This window comes from Rhinatrema bivittatum, chromosome 12 (genome assembly GCF_901001135.1).
Source record: "Rhinatrema bivittatum chromosome 12, aRhiBiv1.1, whole genome shotgun sequence".
NCBI lineage: Eukaryota > Metazoa > Chordata > Amphibia > Gymnophiona > Rhinatrematidae > Rhinatrema > Rhinatrema bivittatum.
The window spans coordinates 9,350,051-9,374,503 of NC_042626.1; the positions used below are offsets into that span (position 1 = coordinate 9,350,051).

The 24,453-nt window shown below is 44.7% G+C and overlaps 1 long non-coding RNA gene across 1 annotated transcript in view; it reads left to right on the forward strand.

The window, feature by feature from the left end:
* Positions 1–19,898, forward strand: part of LOC115074173 — a 172,927-nt gene extending 153,029 nt beyond the window's left edge. Inside the window, exons 3-4 of the long non-coding RNA XR_003852201.1 lie at positions 1,241–1,284; positions 19,815–19,898. This is a non-coding gene — a long non-coding RNA (uncharacterized LOC115074173). The remainder of the gene's footprint in view (positions 1–1,240; positions 1,285–19,814) is intronic.
* Positions 19,899–24,453: the final 4,555 nt, after the last annotated feature.

The following is a 24,453-nucleotide window of genomic DNA, read 5'->3' on the forward strand; positions in this document are numbered from 1 at the left end:
GAATGGAGAGACAGGAAATCTTTGAGTGGCAAGAGAATGCAATGAGAGACCAGAATTATGTGTCAGAAAGAAACAAAAATAATCCCAATGGTGGTATACAGCCCCCCCCCCCCCCCCCCCAAGTTATCTTAGGCGCCACTGACCTAAAAAGAAATTCCAATTGCCTCTCGTCTGCTGCCCCTCACCAGCTCCAGAAGGAAGCCCTCATTGGCTCAAGGCAAGTTTTGAGAAGAGCGCTAGCATTGCAATCGCACCCAACAAACCCCGGCCTAAGAGTGAGGTTGAAGGGTAATCTTCTAAATTAAAAAGTACCGGATCAGAACCAGCGGCAGCCTTCACTTTCCCCTGTTTCCCAAGCAAGGTCTAAAGGGTTCAGGGTTGGTGGCCTGGCAGAAAATCGCCACTGCTGAGGACCATCCCTATCCTGGCATGCAGAAAACAAACCCGTTCAGAGACGCTAGCCCAAGAAGTCTTGTTGATATTTCAAAGAGAGAAAAAAGCTGCTTTGCTTTTAGGTGGTTGAGAATATTCTTCTGAGATTTTGAAAACGTGTTTCACAGAAGGGCATTAGTATTTCTTGTCATTTGGCCATCTGTTAACAATGCTAATGATACAGGCTGATCCGTCGTCTCTTTCACTTCAGAGAGAGCTCAAGGCATTCTTCAGCTCTTAGAGGATCTTTTTCCTTCATTTACAAAATCTCGCTGAGAAACATCTAGCGGCAGGTCCAGACCCAACAGATGAGATGACTGAACGGTCTGCCCACTTTTTGTAACAGTTCATATAAAGATAGATGGAAAATAAGTTATACTAGTGTTCAAGGCAAACTTGCATTCCTAAGTTCACTTTGAAAATTATCCCACCAAAAGTACCCACACACAATTACTCCAGCTCCTGTGTGTGCAGAAACGTTTGGGGTAATCTTTACGTGCATACTTTTGAAAATGCAAAAGTCCACACATAAAGCCCAACCCCACCCCTGAACACCTCTGGCTCACGGGCATATTGGGCAGGCAGTCCTAGGACAGGCTATTTCCCTGGATAAAGCATCGCTGAACCCACAGAAATGCCTTTCATATTTATCCTCCCTATTACCATTAGAAAAACGGCTTCTACTGCTCTTGGTGACATCATTGTCTCATACATTATACCAATAGTTAAATTAAGTCAGGCTGAAATGTGAACTGTTGGTAATCTCTCTCGTCAATAACAACTTGATTTTACATTTTTTGCCTTTCAGGATCCTGAAAGCAAAGGGGACTTGTCCAAGGTCACACGGAAAGAGTAAGTAGGAAAAGTAAAATTTGAACTTGTGGGTCTCGGAGGAATTCCTGATTCATTGTTCTCTGCTCTGACCACAAGAGCAGAGGCAGACAACTTCCAGTCCTCAAAAGCCGTAAGCATGTCTGATTTTCAGGATAACTAAAATGTGCACATTGATCGGACTGTTACTCTAAATTCATGCAGACCTATCTGATGACTATGCATTGTGGCTATTCTGAGAACCAGACCAGTTTGTGGCACTCAGGGATTGCTTGCCCCACTGCACAGACCCCACTGCACAGACCACAGCTCCAACCTCTCTCTTCAACCATTAACCATTAAGGGAGATGGCTCAGCAAGATGTTACAATGGATCCTGATAAATTACCTCTGAATCTATTAGTAGGCCTCTGGAAACAGCATTATATTTTATATAACAGCTAGTTTGATATCCTAGAATATGTATAACTGTGAACTAGAATATGCACTTGCTAAGGTGTTGGATGAGATGTGGAACATGCACACAAAGTAAATGATTAAAGACCATGCATATGAATGCTGTTATTGTAAACCGCTGTGATCTTCTTTTGGAACGACGGTATATAAAACAACTAAATAAATAAATATTGTTCCTTCCCTCCCCTTGCGCAGTACCTGGCTGTTGACGGTAATACACAGCCAGTGAAAACAATTATAGGCATCAAATGGAAAACATGAAGCAGATGTCTCTGACTATGTGAATGGTAAAGCTTGTATTTTCCAGGAATAATGCAAAGCCGATGTTAGAGCAAGTCCCAGAAGTAAGGGGACAAATGTCCACCCTGTAATGGCTGGCAATGTAATCATGCTCCAGACCCGAAGCCATTATCCCCTCCATGCTGCCTCTCAAGCTTTTACACACACATTTAATTTGTAAATATTGTTTTAACATTATGTTGGCTATGGGAATTGAAATGGAATATCACTTAGACCTGGCTGTCCTGATGACATGACATCATCCTTATTTAGAACCATCAGAAGCTTCCTGCCTCAAAGCAAGGCTGTGATTAACTGTGGGCCTGTTAGAAGGGAAGGCTGCTTCTCAAATATTCTCACCAGTCCAGACACTTGTTGAAGATGAAAGATTTCATCCTCAAAATCTTCCCCCCTCCCCCACCCTAATAATATCTGCTCAGGATTTTGCAGGACCCTAGGCAACACTTTTTAATGCACCCTTATGTCTTATGAGTGCTTATACTAGCAGTAGCCCAGTCCTAGAAACCTTGGTATTTGGTTTGTCAGTCCAAAAAATGTACTTTGCTTGAAATAATCCTGACTAAAATCTTAACCACAAAAAAGGGCTCAAAAACTTATAGCAGTATGAATAGATTATATAATCTATATTTATCCTGTTTCCAAAGTCCGACTCCTTAAAATCATTAGAAACATGTAAATATTTGACAGGCCTCAGTAAATACAGGAAGGTGAAATTTTCCATAGGGGAAAAAAGTGAAGGACAAGGGGCCATGATATGGAAGAGCACTGATGCTGGCAGCTTGGGAGGGATAGGGAGGACTGTGGTAGGAACAGGGTAGGAGATTGCAGAATGGCTAACAACCCATCTTTCATTCTTCAAGAGCAGAGGCAAATAGAGAGGCGATAAGAGCAAGACAAGGGGCAGATAAAAGAAGCTTGGCCCAGCAGAACCACAGGTCACAGGGCTAAAACTCCTTAGAAACCTGTCGGGTTGATGCTGGCAGATTGGTAGTGACCTGTCAGCAAGGTCACGGGACTTTAGTGGGCCACAACCTCAGTAGTTTTGGTAGCTGTTTAGATTATAACAAACCTTGGTAGTAAGACATGTGAGGGGGGGGGGGGGGGGTCCAAGAGGGAAGGGCTCTGCTAGGTGTTAGATTAAGTTTGGGAATACGTATACTCATCTAGCCCAAGCAGCAGAGAACCTAAGAAGAAGACAACAAAGGTTTCCTTGGATAAGGAATGATATCATACATGTGCCTAAATGTCTCAAGGTTACAGGAATAGCTGGGGAGACTGGAAAGGCCAATTGGTCTTTATCCACCATCATCTAGTGTTACTGTCAATATAGCTTGGAGAAGTGTGTCTCACTCTAAGTTTCATAACACAAGTGAACAACAAACGGTTATTTGAGTTAAACAATAAGAACATAAGAACATAAGAAATGCCATACTGGGTCAGACCAAGGGTCCATCAAGCCCAGCAACCTTGGGGGCTCACAAGGCTGTGGTCAGATTGTGCTTGCAGGCCTGCAAATAAAACTCTCTCTCTCCCCCCCCCTCCCCCCCAATCTAACCCTAGTCCCACACTCGCACATGCAGTCTCTCTCGCTCTCACATAAATGCAGATAGGCTCTCTTGTTCTGTCATGCACACACAGGCTCTGTTGCTCTTTCATACACACGCAGGCTCTGATGCACACATGCAGGCTCTCACATACACACGCAGGTTCTGAAACATACATGCAGGCTCTCCCGCACACACGCAGGCTCTAATACACACACACATGCAGGCTGTCTCATACATACATTCAGGCGCGCTCTCTCTCATACACACATAGAGCTTTCTTCTGGCCTTGTCTTTGGCCACTGTGGGATGACAGCGCTGCTCCTCAATGTCAGAAGGGAAGTGGAAGATGGCCACTGCAACCAGCTGCTCCTGCAAGATGGGGGGTGGGAGGGAGAGGGCCTCAGCCATGCAGGCCTCTCTTCAGGCCGTGGCAGAATAAGCTTTGCAGCGTCCTCACACAGGTCTCTCTTCGGGTTGCGGCAGGATGGGCTCTGCTGTGACCGTGCAGGCCTCTCTTTGGGCCGTGTCAGCATGGGGTCTGCCGTGGCCACGCAGGTCTCTCTTCAGGCCGCGGCAGGATCAGGTTTCTCTTTGGGCTGCGGCCTCACCGACCTTTTCTTTGGGCCAGGAAGCTTAAAAAAAAAAAATGTGAATGAAGCGACCGACCCACCAGGGATGCCTGATGCCTGATAGGCCAATCACCCCTGATACATACCTGGAGTTTTGGTCAGTTGTGAGTGTAAAACTTGAGCTTTTGACATCTCACAGGCCCCCCTCTTCAGTCAAAATGCCTCAAACAAGGAAATGGATTTCTGTCATCATTCCACCAAGATGTCTGATGCATGAATCACCAACATAATTAGATTAGAGCCGTCTTAATGAGTTTTAAGGATGGTTCTTTGTTAAGGGAGATTAGGCTTAATCACCAAGTAGTGGACATTAATGATATCACATAATGATTCATCATATCAGCTCCAAAAATAACTATATAATGAAACATTATGATCATGGGATTTGTGGCCGTAATTCCTGGAGATGTCTGTATTAGACCATCAGGATTTCATATCCAGTGAATGCTCTCCTAACAAGATGCCGCTAGATGATGTGGAAGCAATTATCAGACACCTCGCTGAGGTTGCAGGCCTGTAGGGGTGACTTGTAACCATGGACCTGCAAGCTCATTTTCAAAGGGGACTCCCCCCCACACACAGACACACACATACATGTACACACACACTCACACTTTTAAATCATGCCGGCATCATGTGCAAGCATTTGCAAACTTCCATCCCATCTGTGCTGAGACCAGCAGAGTCAGTCAGCTCACGAGCTTTGGAAGTGGTTACTCATGGCACCAGCATTGGACGGACAGGAGGCACGGTAGATAGTGGCAGGAATGTTAAAAAATAAAAAAAAGCCCACTTCCATGGATCTCCATACAGCCCCCATCCCCCAACACTCCCAGAATGTTGTGGGCCCCCTACCTCCACCGGGGCCGGTGCCCAGCACCCCGGTGATGGTCCGCAGTCTGGCCACCCGCTGGGGAGCCGTCCCTGCTCCTCCCTCGCGGTGCTCTCCAAGATGGCCGCCGCCATCTTTAGGCATGAGGCCACGCCCCCCTGCTGGATTTAAAGGGACCTGATCCCTTTAATGATACTCACCTGCTTCCAATGATCCAGAGCAGAGGAAGTATTTAAGGAGGCTTCCTCTGCTCATTCCTCGACTTGGCAATGTCTCCTGTGAGCTTTGTCCAGTCTGCTTGCCTTGGTGAGTTCCTTGCGCTTGGCTTGGCTTCTGCTTCCTGACTTTGGATTGGCTGATGGTGATTCTCTGGTTCCTGACTTTGGATTGGCTGATGGTGATTCTCTGGTTCCTGACTTTGGATTGGCAAGTGGTGATCCTCTGGCGTACAACTTCGGATTGGTGAGCGGCGACCCTCTGGCACTTGACCTAGGACTTCTTCAAGACTACTGTCTCCAAGGGCTCACCTAACTCCCAGCGGCCCGGGTCCCTATGGGCTCCTCCTGGGGGGACCGCGGGCTTCCAGGGCGAAGCTCCAGTTGGCCCTTGCACTGTTTCCCTGACCTCCCTAGGGCCACCTAAGTCCCAGCGGTCGGGTCCCTATGGGCTCCTCCCGGGGGGACCGCAGACCACCAGTGGTGAAGACACGGCGCCTCATCTCTTCTCTTCATTGCCTCCGTGTTTGCCTCAGCCTCCAGTGCCAAGGGTCAGCTGGTCTCGCCTCCTGTTCTGCCTCGCCACCCGACAAGAGAGCCTACGGACCCTCCGAAAGGTATACCATCCTCTCGTCGGCCAAGGGTCCACAAGCCTGAGCATAACACAGAAACAGCAAAATTGTACGAAGCTCTTCTCGGAAGCAGCGCGTTTGCAGTGTGATGGGGTGGCAGGGGGGCTTACACACGCAGCTGGTGATATAGGAGGCATGCGTTTGTCAGGGTTTGAGGGGGGGAAGGACTACAGGAAAGATTTTTGGAGAATTATCATCCCTGCACATTCACCCACTTAACCTGACATGCAGATATGATAAAGCAAAGGAGAAATGAAAAGCTTTGAGGCAGACATTGTCTGCAGAGAACATAACTTGCATGCTTTTGTGAATATTAGAAAACTTTGCCCAATAAAATGTTCACCGAGATTTAACACTGAGAATATTTTGCAAATCTCCAGACCAGCAGTCGATAAAACGTGTGTTTTCTCCGTGGCTTACAGGCAAGAGATCATATTCCGTTCTTGGCAGCAAAAAACTGGAGGTGGGACAATCCATCATTTTACTTTTCCCTGCCGGGTTCCAGTAGCCACATTGATTCTGGAAAAACCCGGATTCTCCTCAGGCTGGGATAGCTTTCGTTGGCCCAATAGAAGATATCTCCAAGATGTGGTTTTTACATGAGGTTTTGAAGGGGCTTGTGTGGTCTCTACAGCTTATGTACCACACCTTCTATAATTAATTCGTATTACTTCAATAAAAAGTATCACAGCCTGCAAAGGACCCTTATGGGTCATGAGTCAAGATACTTTATCCTCCAACAAGCAGCATGCATCAGGGCACTAGAAGCCAGGTATGGTGATACATCCATGAAATGGCCAGGAACACATTTCCTTAATCTGTATTTCAGTTTCTGCATTTTTAATTGCAGATTTATTTTTCCCCGTGACTTCCTAAACTCTCGGGCACAGGACCCGCTATTCTGTGCATTGCAGCATACAGTCTCTAGCCGGAGCTTGGTCTTACAATGTCACTCTCAGTAGCGTCTGGAAACCAGAGACTGCCAAGGCTTCCTGTGTTAATATCATTTGTCCAATGGTGTCCGCACCTGCTTCATCCATTTATAATAACTATAAGAAGCATTTTACATTGATTTGCTCCCCTGTGAACATCCAACAAATGGAATTGGTATTGATGTTCGTCTGTAAGGAGGCTGCAATGAGGTTTTGCTCTCGCAATATAATCTGTTCCTATACCTTTTTTTTGTTATTCCTATTTGGCAGAAATACCTGGCAGTCGAGTTGTTCGTCTTGAGTGTACATCTTAATAACCTTGGTGAAGCAAAGTGTCTGTCTAATACAGCTGTCTGTTAGTCTGCCTGCCCATCCCTCTCTCCATCTGCTGCAGCTGCTCCCTTCTCTAACTCTGTTAAGCCCTATCCACAGCAGAAATTTAGTCTGATGACAACAGAGTGTGCCATGGGTGCCACGATGCCGTGAACGATGAAGCTCCAGGATCCATCACTTCGTCCTCTTTTGTTGACAAAACCCAGTCCAAAAGAGACCAAAATTTACCCAAGAGTTCAAGTCATTTCAGGATGGCTGGATGTGCAGCCACCACTGGTATGGAAATGGAGCAATTAGTTCGGCGGCACGTTGCTGCGGAATTGGGGGGCTAAATGACTGGCTTGGTTGCAGGGAGGAGGGCAAGGGGGGGGGGGTGTCCAGCACTTAATCCACCATGCAACGCTGGAGGGGTGCCCGTGTTTCCATTCCCACGCTGGTCACTGGTCTAAATGAACCGATAGCATGAGCAGCCAAGGCATGATCCAGCCAGAAATCTGCACAAAATTGCCTGAGGAATTTTAAAATAAAGGGAGTTTCTTAGGCTGTTTTCTACAGCTGTAAAAGCTAAATGCTGTCGCTGCCTCCATCTGAGGGCGGCAAAGCACAGGCGGGAGGTTTCCACAGGCCTTCTGTTGACAAATTTGATCTGCACTTATGTTAAATTGCCCAGAGTTTAAGAGCCCGAGACCAGAATCATCTTGTGTTAATGGCCTACTTGCTTAAACGGAGGATACTGATCCACGTTGCCTAAATCCCCCGCAGACTGCTTTGCACAGCTGTGTCATTAATAGGTTTGGGTAACTAAACTCGCCCTTCCACAACCTACCAAATCCTTCTGTGTAATCGGGGCAGACCCTTCTCAGCAGTGTTTTGACCATTCCAGATCTGTGATGATCTTACATGGGAAAACATTACAAAATGTTAAAATAATATTCAGTTCACATCCTGGGAGGAGGCAGTCTCTGGGAATTGCTCAAATGAGGACGGCCAGGCTCAGGGTGCAGGTGTATCAGGTAGCGGCGGGAGCCATAGCGTAGGGTCCCTGGGCAAGGGCCTTGTTTGTTAGAGGACATAAAAATAAAAGGGAGGGGGAGCCTGAACAGTTAAAAACGGATGCTCATGGCACCACAGTCCTCGGCAGAGGCTGGTTCTGAGTGAACAGGAGCTGCAAAAGAGCGGCACCTCTGAGCTAAGGCAGCAAGAGAGAAATAAACAGTGGTTATGGTAACAGATGCCGGGGTTCAAATCCTGCTTCTAACATTGACACTCATTGCGACCCTGGGTGATCCATTTTGCCTCAAGTACCAATTTTCACTGTAAGTTATTTGTGGTAGGGAACTCATTGTAAAGTTACATAAGTAAATGATGACAGATAAGAACCGGTTGGCTCGTCCAGTCTGGTTCGCTCCCGTTTTGGGGCGCCATATAAATGCCTAAATAATATCAGTTATAAACTTGTCACAATGTTAGAATAATTTTACAGGATGAGAACTCTTTGCTCCCTATGAAAACAATACTCCCGTTTTAATTCATTTTATTATGCATTTTGGTCCAAGGAGGTGCATAATTAACTTTTTTTTTTCCCTTTCATTTTTCTAATTATGTTCTCCTGAGCACATCATAAAAGTCACAGATTTGTGAAAAAATATTTGCTGCAGACTTAACAAAAAAAAAAGTCCAAATTTCAGCACAAATGGTGATAACTGGCAAACGAAAAACAGAGAGCAGGAGAAAAAAAAGGGCAATTTTTGCCTGTTTCATTACATTTTTTTCCCATTAGATTCTGTGGCAAAAAATAATTGCAAGGGTAAAAAATGTTCACCTTTTTTTTGCAGAGGCAAGAAATAGATCACAGAATACCATGCACTGTGTTCATTTGTACATTTCATGGCCATTGGGGTCCAGAAAAGGAAGAGGATTCTGTCATGGCTGGAGGATTCTGCAGCTCTGACCAACCCAAGCAAAATTCAAAGCTCCTTCTTTTCACTCGCTCTAGAATCACTTCCTCCTTGCTGAGATGAGCAGTTGAGGCCTCACTTCAGGAAAAGGTTAAAAAAAAAAATTATTGAGATTAGGGAGGCAGAACTACACTTTGACAGAAGCCAAGGGACTGTAGAAGATCTGGAATCAAATCCGTCCTGTCTGTATCTGGAGGCAATTCCTAGGGGCATGCAGGGAAAAAACTTGCATTTTATTCATTTTATTTTTTTTATTTATTTCATTTATTTTTTCATTCTGTTTCATTTTTGCAGAATTACATTTCGTTGTGGTTTTCTTTGGTTGTTCTCTTGGATGGGAGCAAAATCAAATGACACAGTGAATGTCATTAATTCCCTGTTGCTTAAAAACAACAGCAGACCTCTAGCAATTGCTAGAAAACTCTAGAGTCACACTGGTAGGGAACTCACATTGCTGTGACTGGGCTCATGGTGGCCATGTTAGTCTTGGAGAAAAGAAGAACTGGATTCTTTGCAGGGCGCGATACCTGCTGTTACCACGGTGCTGTATGTGCTCTGTGAATAAATAAATGGGGTTCAGTTCTCCAGGAAATCTGAGACCTTCCTGAGCAGTGGATTTTCTTTTTAAGTCTTGGTGGAAAAGCCAAAAAAATAAAACGTATGAGGTATCCCCGCGTGAGCTCCATGGCGTTTATAACATGAATAAGAATGTAGCGTGATCTTATTTAAAAACTTAGGAGGGAATTTCCAAAGGCGTTGCATGCGTAAATGTAACATACTATCGTAGCAATTTTCAAAAGTCCATTTACTCCATTTAAATGCATTTACGTGAGTAAATCCTATGGGCAATTCAATGGCATATATTTGAGCAATTTTCAAAAGCCCATGTACATGGGTAAAGTGCATTTACTTGAATAAATACTTTTTAAAATCAGGCCCATAAAGTACACTTACACGAGTAAATCCTACGGCACATATTGTAGCAATTTTCAAAAGTCCACTTACTTGGGTAAGCTGCATTTACACGTGTAAAACCCAATGTTAAGCATGTAAATGCTTAGGGAATGGTCTCCATTCTTCTCAGAACACAGCAATCTGAGGGCCCAATGTAATACAATGTGAATAGAAAATGGGGATTGAACTTTGGCACATATTCTTTACTCATGCACTAAAAAGAGGTTTAACTCCTGATGTAATTCAAGGAAATTCAAGGTCAGAATTAGCAACAAAGACTCGCACCCTGTCAAAGCCACATTCGGAGTCCCCCAAGGATCTTCTCTCTCCCCCACCTTATTCAACATCTACCTCCTTCCACTCTGTCAACTTCTCACAAATCTAAAGGTTATTCATTTCATTTATAAAAACATAAGAAAACATAAGAAAATGCCATGCTGGGTCAGACCAAGGGTCCATCAAGCCCAGCATCCTGTTTCCAACAGTGGCCAATCCAGGCCATAAGAACCTGGCAAGTACCCAAAAACTAAGTCTATTCCATGTAACCATTGCTAATGGCAGTGGCAATTCTCTAAGTGAACTTAATAGCAGGTAATGGACTTCTCCTCCAAGAACTTATCCAATTCTTTTTTAAACACAGCTATACTAACTAGGGATGTGAATCGTGTCCTCGATCGTCTTAACGATCGATTTCGGCTGGGAGGGGGAGGGAATCGTATTGTTGCCGTTTGGGGGGGTAAAATATCGTGAAAAATCGTGAAAATCTAAAAATCTAAAAATCGCAAAACCGGCACATTAAAACCCCCTAAAACCCACCCCCGACCCTTTAAATTAAATCCCCCACCCTCCCGAACCCCCCCAAATGACTTAAATAACCTGCGGGTCCAGCGGCGGTCCGGAACGGCAGCGGTCCGGAACGGGCTCCTGCTCCTCAATCTTGTTGTCTTCAGCCGGCGCCATTTTCCAAAATGGCGGCGAAAAATGGCGGCGGCCATAGACGAACACGATTGGACGGCAGGAGGTCCTTCCGGACCCCCGCTGGACTTTTGGCAAGTCTCGTGGGGGTCAGGAGGCCCCCCACAAGCTGGCCAAAAGTTCCTGGAGGTCCAGCGGGGGTCAGGGAGCGATTTCCCGCCGCGAATCGTTTTCGTACGGAAAATGGCGCCGGCAGGAGATCGACTGCAGGAGGTCGTTCAGCGAGGCGCCGGAACCCTCGCTGAACGACCTCCTGCAGTCGATCTCCTGCCGGCGCCATTTTCCGTACGAAAACGATTCGCGGCGGGAAATCGCTCCCTGACCCCCGCTGGACCTCCAGGAACTTTTGGCCAGCTTGTGGGGGGCCTCCTGACCCCCACGAGACTTGCCAAAAGTCCAGCGGGGGTCCGGAAGGACCTCCTGCCGTCCAATCGTGTTCGTCTATGGCCGCCGCCATTTTTCGCCGCCATTTTGGAAAATGGCGCCGGCTGAAGACAACAAGATTGAGGAGCAGGAGCCCGTTCTGGACCGCTGCCGTTCCGGACCGCCGCTGGACCCGCAGTTTATTTAACTCATTTGGGGGGGGTTCGGGAGGGTGGGGGATTTAATTTAAAGGGTCGGGGGTGGGTTTTAGGGGGTTTTAGTGTGCCGGCTCACGATTCTAACGATTTATAACGATAAATCGTTAGAATCTCTATTGTATTGTGTTCCATAACGGTTTAAGACGATATTAAAATTATCGGACGATAATTTTAATCGTCCTAAAACGATTCACATCCCTAATACTAACTGCACTAACCACATCCTCTGGCAACAAATTCCAGAGTTTAATTGTGCGTTGAGTAAAAAAGAATTTTCTCCGATTAGTTTTAAATGTGCCCCATGCTAACTTCATGATGTCCAGATCCTGATACCAGTGAAAGAATCAATCGCTAAAACGCTCACATTTTGGAACAGCTGCCTACAGTCTATAACCATCCTCCTTACCAACCTTAATTTAGTACTCAACACGTCAAAAACGGAACTTCTACTCATCACTCAAGAGGACAACAATCCCGCTCAGGTGATCCACAGCCTCCCTTCACTCCAAATGTCCACCACCACAAATGTAAGAGACCTGGGAGTAACTATAGATAATCGGCTGAATTTAAAAAGATTCGTCAACAACAGAACAAAAGATGTTTTCATAAATTACTTATTTTAAAAAATTTGAAGCCTCTCCTTCATCTTCAGGACTTCCAAACAGTTCTCCAAGCCGTTTTATTCTCAAAAATAGATTACTGTAATTCCCTTCTAATCGGCCTTCCAGCTTTCACTACCAAACCACTTCAAATGCTACAGAATTCTGCAGCCAGGATCTTAACCAATGCCAGCAGAGGAGAACACATCACCCCTATTCTTATGAACTTACATTGGCTCCCTATTAAATTCAGAATTCTGTATAAAGCGCTAACCATGATCCACAAAACTATTCACTCCCTAACCTCGCTCGAACTATCCTGCCCTCTTCAACATCATTCAGCTTCCAGACCAATTAGAACAACATACCTAGGTAGCCTTCATGTTCCCCCTGCCAAGAAACGAGCCTTCTCAATTGCTGGACCCATACAATGGAACAATCTTCCCCCGGAACTCCGCCCAGAACCCTGCCTGCGGACGTTCAAATAAAAACTGAAGACCTGGCTCTTCTCAAGAGCATTTACTTAAAGTCCTTATTACCTGATCCTACATTATAGTTCTTAAGTTCGGATGTGTTTGCCTTCTCGAAGTTCCCCTTAATCCTTATCATGTAATCCATGTTTGATTTTCGGGTTTGCCTTCTCGAAGTTCCCCTTATTATGTAATCCATGTTTGATTTTCGTTCATTTTGTTTGCTGTAATTTCCTATTGTTGGTTCTCTGTAAACCGAAGCGATATGTACTTGTACATGATCTTCGGTATAAAAAAGCCTTAAATAAATAAATGAATGTACTAAGCTAACGGTATGCTAATGCATTGGGAGCTAAAAAGTAGCGCACTAATCCAAAAATATGCACAAAAACATGGCTTGTGTGCACAAAATATTTTTCTGGCATAAATCCATAGTACAGGGACCCCCTCATCCCGGTTCAGCCCCATAGATTAACACTGGCCCCCACCTCTGAGTAGGAGTTTAAGACTGCATACCTCCTCTCTGTATTGGCAGAGGGAGGTAATAGCTAAAGCCTTCATTAGCATTAGATTTACATGTGAGGACACTAACCAATATGTGCATGTTTCCGTGCCCATTCTTTTGTGCACAATACTCCTTGCTGCATCAAGAGTAAAGTTTGCATACAAAAAATTTGCACACAGTTGTGCATAAAAACCGAGTGTACCATATTAAATCAGGCCTTGTGTATCTCATAGGGCACTCAGTTGATAAGTCACTAGCAAGTTCTCAAAGAACAGGCAGGTTAAAACCATGTCAAGAGGGATTTCACTATTCCTATTAGGTCGTCTTATTGATAATCATGAAGAAGGTTTTCACTGGGACATCAGGACATCCTCGGCAAACTCTACTGGCAGGAAACGCAGCATAACGTAAATTGCATCAGAAGAGGTTTGCCTTTCTCAAATATCGTTAGCAATGGCATATCAGGTGAACCTGAGCTTTCAGACCAGAACTGATTAAGTATTTTTTCCCACCCTTAGTTATTCTAAAACAGCCTCAAGAGAAGAACTCTGTATAATTGCTTTTTTCCAGGGTTTGATAGGTATTCTTCCTGTATTTTAAAAAAATGCCATTGGTATGCCAATGACACCCTTCATGTAGATCTGTTTACTAGAGATGCCATTTTCATTTGGATTCTGGGCAACCTGATTGGCTAGAATATAGGACATGAATTCCCATGATGCATTTCCCAGATTTCAAAAGGACATGGGATAAACACAAAGGATCCCAAAAGGCTAGAGGATGATATGAAGAAAAGGGGTAACCTTTGGCTAACTTTAGATGTAATATTTCTGAATGGGGGTAACCTGCATGGAGTGGCAGTAATCACCCTTAACAGAAGGCACTGGGGGGTACCCTGCAAGGAGCAGTTGTTGCTACCCTTAACCAAAGGCACGTTGGGCTAAACTGCAGAGAATGGAAGTTACTCCCAAGCAATTTGTTGGACAGACTGGATGGACCATTTAGGTCTTTATTTGCCATGATTTACTATGTTACTATGTCTAGAATGTTCCAGTCAAGTGGAAAATTGAAATGAAAAAAAATCTTCATAATGCAAAATTTAAGTTATGAGTTTGTAATAGAAGTAATGCCCCTAGAACAGGGCAATGAATGCCAGTTAATGCCCTGTAAGGCATTCAGCAATGCACATTACAGAAACATGTACCAAAACCATTGATTATGTAAGAGAAGTGACCTCCAATTAGGCCTACAATGCATAAAATTTAACATCTGGCAGTATTTAATGAAATTCCAGACCATAAACAACTTCCATTGAACATTTACAGTTAAAAGAGCATTTCCCAAAGTCGTTTGCATTTCATAGGAGGCTTGGGCAACCTTTCCGGAAGATCCCCAGGAGCCTAACTAAGCTAAACACATTCAATCAGGAGACTGTAAATCAGTCGCCTCTTTTCTAATTCTCAGAATGGGATGCGGGAATAAAAGACAGATGGAAATTCCGAAGGGAAGCTGAAAATGACAGAATTTCAAAAGGCATTTATTTCTCTGATGAATACATTTGCTGGAATAGCTGGGGATGCCTGATTAAAGCTATTATTAAGCATGTACCACACACTTGCCTAAAATTAAAGTCCCACCATACCTCCATAAAGCAAACCTGAAATAAAAATATACTTGGCAGTGGTCCCGGTTTATAAAACATGAACAAATTGGCTCTGAAAAGGGATTGTCCTGTTTTAACAAAGATTTGTCTTAATAACTTTGCTTGGGGGAGGGGAGACATGGCTTTAGTCTATTGTAGAGCAATCAATCAAGAGAGATGGCTGTAATTATATTAATGTCATGTGGGAGGGGCCTCTGCACAGACTGTGCCAGTTCACACCCATCTGAAGCAAGAGAAGTGAGGAGGATTCTGCCTGCACAAGAGACCTCTTATCCAGTAAGAGTTACCTTTTGCAAAGAAATAAGCTATTGTGAGGTATCCCAACAGCAACACATTTGTAAAATGATTTACCTAGAATTAAAAAGAAATCATTGCCAGAAAAAGTCACTCCGGCAGTGAGGTGCCCCAGCTGCACCCATGCAGCCAGGAAGGGAGGTGCTAGCCAATCAGTCAAATTCTCTGAACCCTACATAGGCCTCTCTGCTGAACAATGTATAGATGTGCAAAAAAAAAGATTATTCTGAAAAGGGATAAATATGTCTAACTATCTCCTTTCATAGCCTGAGAAAAATAGAAAAAAAAAAAAACAGGTTGAATGTTTGGCCATGAAGCTGCTGGGAAATTTGGCAGCACAGAACTTGCAGGACTTTCAGAAACATCTCCCCAGTGATCCAATTCTCCATGATATATGGCAAGCAGTCCATTACCCACCTATCACAGTTATTTGCCTAAGAAAAATGTTTAGGATAAAACGCAATGAATAAGCACAACTTAAAAATGTGCAAACTTTACAATAAATTAAGAAATCAAAATTTGTGAATTGGTTCGATGAGCTCTCAAGAGTCAAATTAGTTGGCAAAACTTAAAAAAATATATAATATCAAACCCCTCAAATTGGCAAATCTGGAGCAGGAATTTGAACAGATTCACCTGATTTGCAGCAGTCTATCAAAGTGGATTTTCACAAAGTCAGTGAATCCACAGGGATTCGGGTTGAATTTTTCCACGGGTTCCCCAGGGGGATATTTTGGTGAAATTCTCCCAGTGAGTCAGAGGGAGCATCTAAAAATTCCATGAAACTTGAACTGAACTGAAATCTGCAAGACTGCAAGACTATTGTGCAAGCTTCACTAGGTTTCTACGCATGGTTTCCACACCATCCTGGGGGTCTGTCCTGTTGCAGCTTTTGGTGAAATCTGCAAAAAGACAAACCTGTCCCGATTAGTTCTTCCACAACATCACTCACAAAATGTAAGCTTGATGGACTCTCTACCTGGGTAACATCAAGCTAGGGTGAGAGGACATGGTACAAATCTCATCTTTGTGTGAGTTTCCTCACTCCGAAGGTCATCAAATCTTCACAGGAGTGCACTGTTCTGTTCGTACGTCTCACTCTGAATGTCAAAGTGGCCCCTAACCCCTACACTACTACCTAAACCTCGCCTCCAGTTACTAGGTTGTGCCATCCCCAGAAGATCTCTCTCCCTCCCTCCTCTCCTCTCACATCTCAGGTCCCTCCCCCAATCCTCCCCCCCCCCCCCCCAACCACCCCCATCTCAGGCCCTTCTCCAGGCTAAAAATGCCCAAAACGCAATTTGCAAAAAAAATCGCAGTTTGCATTATGGGCATATTGCACAGCTTAACGCCAATAAAAAAAAAAGCGTAGTTATTTTCTGCGTTAAAACTGCGATATGGCTTCATGAAGCCAGCCCACTTTTACAAAAATCCCGCCCCAACTCCTCCTCTTTTAAAAATTAGCATTGCACCATGCATTATGGTGCTTTTCACATGCTTTAAGGCATTTTTCACATGCAAAAACGCCATAACACATGTGAAAATGTCATAACGTGAATTGGAAAATAACCCCCCTGGTCAGTCATTTTAGGGTTCATATCAAGGGTGTTCACTTTATTTAGAAATCGCTTAAACGAAATTATGTCAAAGGCCTTACTGGTCCCCCAGTCAAAGAAATTGATCAGATTTGTCTGACAAGACCTAGTGGTACCTCTGGTAAAATCATGCTGCCTCAGAACTTGTAATCTATTGGATTCCAGGAACTGCACTATCTTTCTGCTTTATCAGCAATTTAATTCATTTGTTCATCACAGGGGTCAGAATAACTGGCCTGTAGTTCCCAGCTTCCTCCTTAATTCCACTTTCCTGAAGAGGAACTACATCCGACCATCTCCGGTCCTCCGGAACTTACCCCAGCTCTAAAGAAACATTGAAAAGGTGCCAGGATTCCTCTAAGTTCCCTTAATACTCTTGGATGTATCCCATCTGGGCCCCACCGCTTTATTTTCCTTTGGTTTAGTTAGATCCTCACAGACACAGTCTTCTCAAAATCGTTTGAGGTTTGCCTCACTTCCAGTCCTATTAATGTCCTTTTCCTGTGGGCCTACTCCTGCAGTACCTCAGTGAACACCAAACAGAAATATTTGTTAAACAATTCTGCTTTGTCCTCTTCATCCTCTACTACATATTCCTCCCCTTCTCCTCTTAAGTCTCAGAATGCCACTTTTTTTGGCACTTCCTCCTATCACTGAGATCACAGTAGGAATGCAAACCAACACAAATGTTGTTGCAAATGCGTCTCTGTCATCCTTTCCCCTGGGTTTCTGCAGGTAAGTAACAGGATCCTATTTGAGACTTCCTTATCCATCGCTGCTCAGCAGGGCGTTAACAATTAGAAGCTGGAGTTACATAACTGAGCCAGGAGTGCCTTCTGGGGCGACACAGTCAATGCCTGATGTCTTCAGACTTTGTAGAGATTTCTTTTTTTTTGGCCAACCGACAGTCGTAAATCCAGCTTCTGGCTTAAATATGCGTGGCAGGCCAATTGGGGCTGAACAATACAGAGGCTGGAAGACATGCAGATGAAAAGTCTTCCTAAGTGTGTCTGGCAACCGCAGCTGACCGGGTGTGCTTACTTTCACCCAAAATAACTCCAGCGAAACTGTCATCTTCCTTAAAAAAAACAAAAAAGAGATTAGATAAAAAAAATATGCAATATAAAGAGAAAAAGGACAGGAGAAGTATCAAGCATATCAAAGAGTCTGGAGCGACTGCCTGACCAGTTTTCCTAATTTGTATGGAGCAGCTGGGAAAGATGGTAAATTTATGGATGGTAAACAGTTGGCTTTTTTAATTTAAACATTTTGCTCTTATCAAAATGAAACACAAAATGAAATAAAGACAAATGACAGTAATCCATAACAGCATTCGCTGGAGGAAAGTTAGTTTTATGATGAGGTAAAAAGCATTTTATTTAGCCTTGCTAGTTTTAACCAGGGGTAATTTTCTCCCAGAATCTGTGGTTGAAATGCTGCATCAGTGGAGGGCTGGGGGAATCGTTCCCTGCCAGACAGAGCCAGGCACTGCCTGCCATAGACAGTAGCTGATGCTTTTCTCCTATGTAAAAGGTAAGGAAGGATTTTCGTTGGTTAACATGGATGGAGTAATGGGACGTGTCGCTCTCTGACCATGGGAGCTTTCGCTGGTTCCTAGCTCTGGAACCTCGGAGGTCTGCCAGGTCCTTGCCCTGATCACCCAGCTCCTCTTCTGCCTTGACATCCTAGGTGGAGCAAGAAACAAGTGTGCAACTCCTCCCACTGAGATGGATTGATTGTGAGACCCCGTTGTTGAAAAAAATAAGTATGTTACCATGGCCACCGCATGCCAATGGGGATGTGCATTGTTCTGTGATCAGGGCCAGCTTTAAGAGTCGTCCGAGCTCTTGCATTTGCACAAGGCATCAGCACTTCAGGGCCACAGCAGCAATTTTGAAGGAGTGCAGCCCCCTAGGGACCATCCCACCTCCTGGCCACAGAGGGTGCTATTATCAGACCAGTCCCTTGAGATGCAAGGGACTGGGATGTTTAGATCAATTTTAGAGCACACGAGCTGAGAAACCCAGAGAATCCCAACTTCTGGCAATGACCAAACCTAGTACTCGGGCCGTGACCTTCAGCTAATCACTCAACTTCCCGCATCCTCGGCTTTCCATTGGGGCCGATGCAAAAATGGGTGCACTATAAGCAGGCACTAAATCGAGCGCCCATTTTCCTAACGCGCACCCATCCACCTCTCCCGGGCGCACAATCCAATAAGGAAATGAACTGCTGCGTTAAAAATGGAGGTGCATGGGGAAATTGTGCATCCAAAATGCTTCCTCAGCAATGGGCGCCCGGGAGAGATAGCTGTAAGTGTGGGTTAGAAAAGCGGATGCTCAGTACGAGCATCTGTTTTCCTTCGCTGCCGGCATAATATACACAACCTGAACCGGGTATATTGTGACTGTATGTTGTGCGCCCTGAATATTTTTTTTCACGGTCAAGCCTTTTTTTGGTCTTCAGCTTTCTGTGGTTCCTCCTACTTAGTATTGCAATGATACTTTGTAGAAGAAACTACAGAAAGCATGTTTTTTGGGGGGTTTTTTGTTGAGTCTTTAAGCACGGAATGACAATGCCAGTCCCGAGGATGGTGTTAAAATTTTGCATGTTAAACAGGGCAATTTGGGCACGTAGTCATTTTTTTGCATGAGGTTAATAGCCTCATCTACTTGAATTTACATGTGATGACTGCTATTACCTAGGCGCTCAATTGGACGCACGTTTTGGATGTGCTAATCCCATTATTGCATCGGCCGTTAGCTTAATCCTTCCTAAACGCATGTCCAGTGGAGAGTTAAATGGTGCACTGGCCTGAACGCCCGATATTGCATCTGCCCCAAAGTTATTTGAGAGACACGTTTGTAATTCTGTTATCAATCTAGAAAAGTCTGATGTACTTTTCAGGCACTACCTGATGTTTATTAATATTCCTGAGAAAAAAAAGACTACAAGGAAAACTAGTGAAAACTGGAGGATGCAAGTTATCAGCGATTAACTTGATAGCACAATTATCTTCTTGTGCTTGAATTGATTTGAGAATGTTCCTTTCATTATATATTTTTTTTTCTTTTGGTTGTAGATGTAAATTGCCTTGAAAACAACACATTTTCAGGAGCTCTCTCTTTCCCAAAGCAAATTTCCAAATTTGCCAAGCTAGATGAAGCTGCCCCATTCCATGGCTCAAGTCCTGCTGCGTTACAGCCTGGAGGGGCACACTCCAGTCTTCGCTTCACTTAAATTTATGCCGATGTGAAAACTTGCCAGCATTGGCTTGGCGGAACTTCACGAGCATCTGGGCTTTGCGCACACAAAGCAATGTGAAAAAATTCTCTCAAGTTTGTGTACGAGAACATCAATTCTTTCTTCAATAAATGTAGAAGAAAGCAGTAACGCTAGCCTGAACTGCAGTTTGCATGGTGGAATCTTAAAGTCCTCTTGCTTAGGTCTTTCATAGGATGCTAATGCTTATGAATAATTCAAAAAGAAAGTGGAGACCATTGATGCTCAGATGCTACTTGCCGCTGTCGACCCTGGTTCAGTGGGTGGTTATTGATTGTGACCTACAAGTGCTGTCCATGGCCTCCTTCTTTATTGTTGACAGTACCTTCTGCTACAGCGTGTGCTGTCAGAGTCACGGGTCACAAGTTGCTGCCTTGGTGCCCAGTCAGCATGGCTTCTGGCCTGGTTCTGTGCTTGTATGGCGTGGTACTTTTCCTGGCATGCGCAGTGGTAGCGTCATGCACGCTCATGTCGAGCTGGACACCGCGCTACGTTACTCTGATATTTTAGCATTGTACCAGCCACAGGCATCTATTATGAATCCTGCTTTGCTGTCTGGGATGTTTCCTCTGCCTTTCCAGAGCTCTGCGGCCATGCCATACGTCATGAGAACCAGAAAGCACAAGTAATTGAATTACTAGGTTAACTGAAATGACAGTTCCCTCCCCACAGAACCTATGCCCCTTTTTCTCCAACTTCCCCAATGCACGGTGTGATCAAGTGACTTGGGCTCAGGACGGTGCCAGCCCATGTGCATGCATTAACCAAAGATGGTGGATTTCAGAGGAGGAAGACCACCAGAAGAGTCTCGGGTAAGAAGTCAAGCAGGCACGCTCTATGACTGGCAGCTGGGAGAAATCCTTGGCAGCCTGGGCAGGAATATCTGGGGAGGCTGCATGGATCAGTTGGTCTTTTTTTTTCTGCCATCACCTACTATATTACCTTGAAAGCAGTGGATGTTTCCACAGCAGGTTCATGCACTGGACAGCTGGACAGGTCTCCGAGCTTCCGATCTACCCTTGCCCTGATGTGTGTATATATATATATAAAGTCCCTTTATCACTCTAGCCAACCAAAAGGCAAATCTAGTCCCTGGCAATGGGGAGTAATAGCATAGCCAGCATAGCCCCAAGACGTATCCGTCAGCAGAGCTCTCAGAAGCTGGAGACTAGGACGTTCTTATTCCTGATGCTTTCGAATTAGCAAGCAGCTCATCCCCTACTAAAGCACCAGCACACTGGGTTATAAGCTGAGGAGATACTCCTTCCTTCCTTCTCTTTTCACGGTGTCACAGCTTGCACTTGTTCTTTTGTGCTTTGTAGTTTAGGTGAACCTCTTCCCAGGACCTACTTTTGATGCTTTACAAACCCTCCACGAACCATGAGGGAGCTGTTCTCTGCTAATTGTGTAGTTGGTAATATGCCTACCCGGCGTGCTTCTCTTTCTTCTCTCGTGCTCATTAAAGAAACATTTCTTTTGCTCTGACAACCTCTCCTGTACAGAGTATGCTCGCCCCGATGTGCTATATCCATCAGGCCTCACTGGGGGCTTTAAACAAGAGAAGGAAAGGGGAAGAGGGCAGGCTTTTCCCAGTGAAGTGCCAACTTCTAAGCCTGGAGACCCGATACAGCGTGCACACTTCCAAAGTGGGGTCCTGACCTGGGAGAGATGACAGGCTAAGAGTCGGCGCAGTAATCCCAGTTTGCTTAGCTGGTTGATGTGCGAGGATCAATAACCTTTTTGAAATTAAAAAAAAAAAATAGAGAGAAAGAGACATATGCACATTTTCTCCCATCTGTACATTCCTGAGAAAGTGTGACTGAGACAGCTTCACCGCTGGAATAATTTAGCTTTTTTTTTTTAATGGAGTTAGTCGACTTCCTAGAGGTTATAAGGGTATTACTACAGTTCTGTGGTGCTACTAAACCTGCATACCAATGACCTGAGGAAGGGAGCAGAGATCTCAAAAGCTGGTCAGAAAATATTAAGTTAGTCCAGTAAAAAAGGTCTCCTCTACAACTTGCTTGTTCACCATTAATTCTGGGAGCAGGCCAGCGTTATACCACAAGGAGCAAAAGGGGAAAAAAGTCTGGGGGGGCTACAGAGCACTCACCGACTCATTGCAACCTCTGGAAAACCAAGCACTGATTGGTGCTGCGGGGAGCAGGACTGCCTGCGAGGGCTAAGGCATCCCAGAAACAAAACACAATAAAATGGGTTTGCAAACAAGAAAAAAGAAAATGTATTTAGAATTTCAATTCCAAAAGTTCAGTAAAAGGGAAAGGAAAAAAATCCAACAAACAGTTCACAGTCGCAAAAGTAAAATCTCAGCTTCGTAGCTGGCGCACAACGGTTTCAAAAGGGGCTATTCACTTTCTCTTATATATCTTCAGACCCCTCGCATGAGGGTCTCCTCTCAGGTTCCCATCAAACCTCTGTCTCTTTTCAAATCTCAAAGGAAAATAGAAAACATCTCTTCACTTTTACCCACAATTCTGGCTGCAAGTGGTGAACCTGTTGAACATGGGAGTCCTTAATCTTTCCAGCTGGACCTCAGCCCTTCCTAGAAGGAGCTGGCTTTGCCCGCTCCAGCTGTTCAAAGGAAAATAAAACTCTCTCCAAAACCAGCCTTGACCACTTTAGGCCCAACTTCCAAACTCCTTTCGACAAGCTCGAAGGCCGGATACCGCCTACGACTTGTCAAAGCAAACTTTATTCACCTGTGGGGAACGGACCCACCTTTTCACTCACTGTCTCCTGCACACCCCTGGGATTTCCCCTTGTCGGGAAGCTAATAATACAACATAGGTTTTCTTAACGTGCGCACTAACAGGGGCCGCACGTTCACGCGAGCCGATGCAGAAAGGTGCGTTCTGGCCGCCACACAGCTTTGCCTGCACGGGAACGCTCATTTTGTGCCAATGCAGCAAGAGGTTTTACACTACAAAATAAGCGTTCTCAAATGAGAGTACTACTCAGTGCCCTCGCGTGGAAATCCCCCATGCAAATGAGACCGTTAATTATTACTCCCCGGGCCGGGCCAGGATTTTCTTGGTGCTGGAAACTTAAATCCAGGGTCAGAGATGGCTTTAACTTTCCAGCGCTGCGGCACTTAAAACCTGTGAAAAACACTTTGCAGATAAATACTACTTATCCGGCTCTCTGGCACGGGTCATCACTACTTAAGGACATAAGAACATAAGAAATTGCCATGCTGGGTCAGACCAAAGGTCCATCAAGCCCAGCATCCTGTTTCCAACAGAGGCCAAAACCAGGCCACAAGAACCTGGCAATTACCCAAACACCAAGAAGATCCCATGCTACTGATGCAATTAATAGCAGTGGCTATTCTCTAAGTAAACTTGATTAATAGCAGTTAATGGACTTCTCCTCCAAGAACTTATCCAAACCTTTTTTAAACCCAGCTACACTAACTGCACTAACCACATCCTCTGGCAACAAATTCCAGAGCTTTATTCTGTGTTGAGTGAAAAAGAATTTTCTCCGATTAGTCTTAAATGTGCTACTTGCTAACTTCATGGAATGCCCCCTAGTCCTTCTATTATTCGAAAGTGTAAATAACCGAGTCACATCTACCCGTTCTAGACCTCTCATGATCTTAAAGACCTCTATCATATCCCCCCTCAGCCGTCTCTTCTCCAAGCTGAACAGCCCTAACCTCTTCAGCCTTTCCTCATAGAGGAGCTGTTCCATCCCCTTTATCATTTTGGTTGCCCTTCTCTGTACCTTCTCCATTGCAATTATATCTTTTTTGAGATGTGGTGACCAGAATTGTACACAGTATTCAAGGTGTGGTCTCACCATGGAGCGATATAGAGGCATTATGACATTTTCCGTTTTATTCACCATTCCCTTTCTAATAATTCCCAATATTCTGTTTGCTTTTTTGACGGCCGTAGCACACTGATAAGTAGCTGCGACCCGCACCAGATAGCTGGGTAAGTTCTGACTTATCCAGCTAAGTGGCGGCCCGCTCCATCTTCCTGTGCCGAACATACATTTTACACAGAACGCGCTTTTTTAACTCCCAACGCATTCACATATCATAAGCTTACTGCATCGGGAGTTTTAATAAAACTTGATCTGGGCTGGAAAACCAGCGCACGGTTACTTAGCGCCCAGATTACTGCATCGGCCTGACAATTTGTAAATAACAGAGAAAATTTCACAGGATGATTTTAAAAGCAATTGTTCACAGGTAAAATTGCGTTTTACTGCCAAGAAGGGCTGTTCTAAAACTGCATATGCCCTGTTCACGAAAGGCGTTCCTGGCGTGGGGTTAGGGAAGTGTTTGGGATTTTCCTGAAAATTCTCCGCGTGCATAATAGCAGCTGCAACTGTGTGCGGGGCAGCCTGGAAGGATGATGTTCAAGGAGCTTGACTTGGGTGCGCATGCCTGCTTTGAAACGTACACAGGG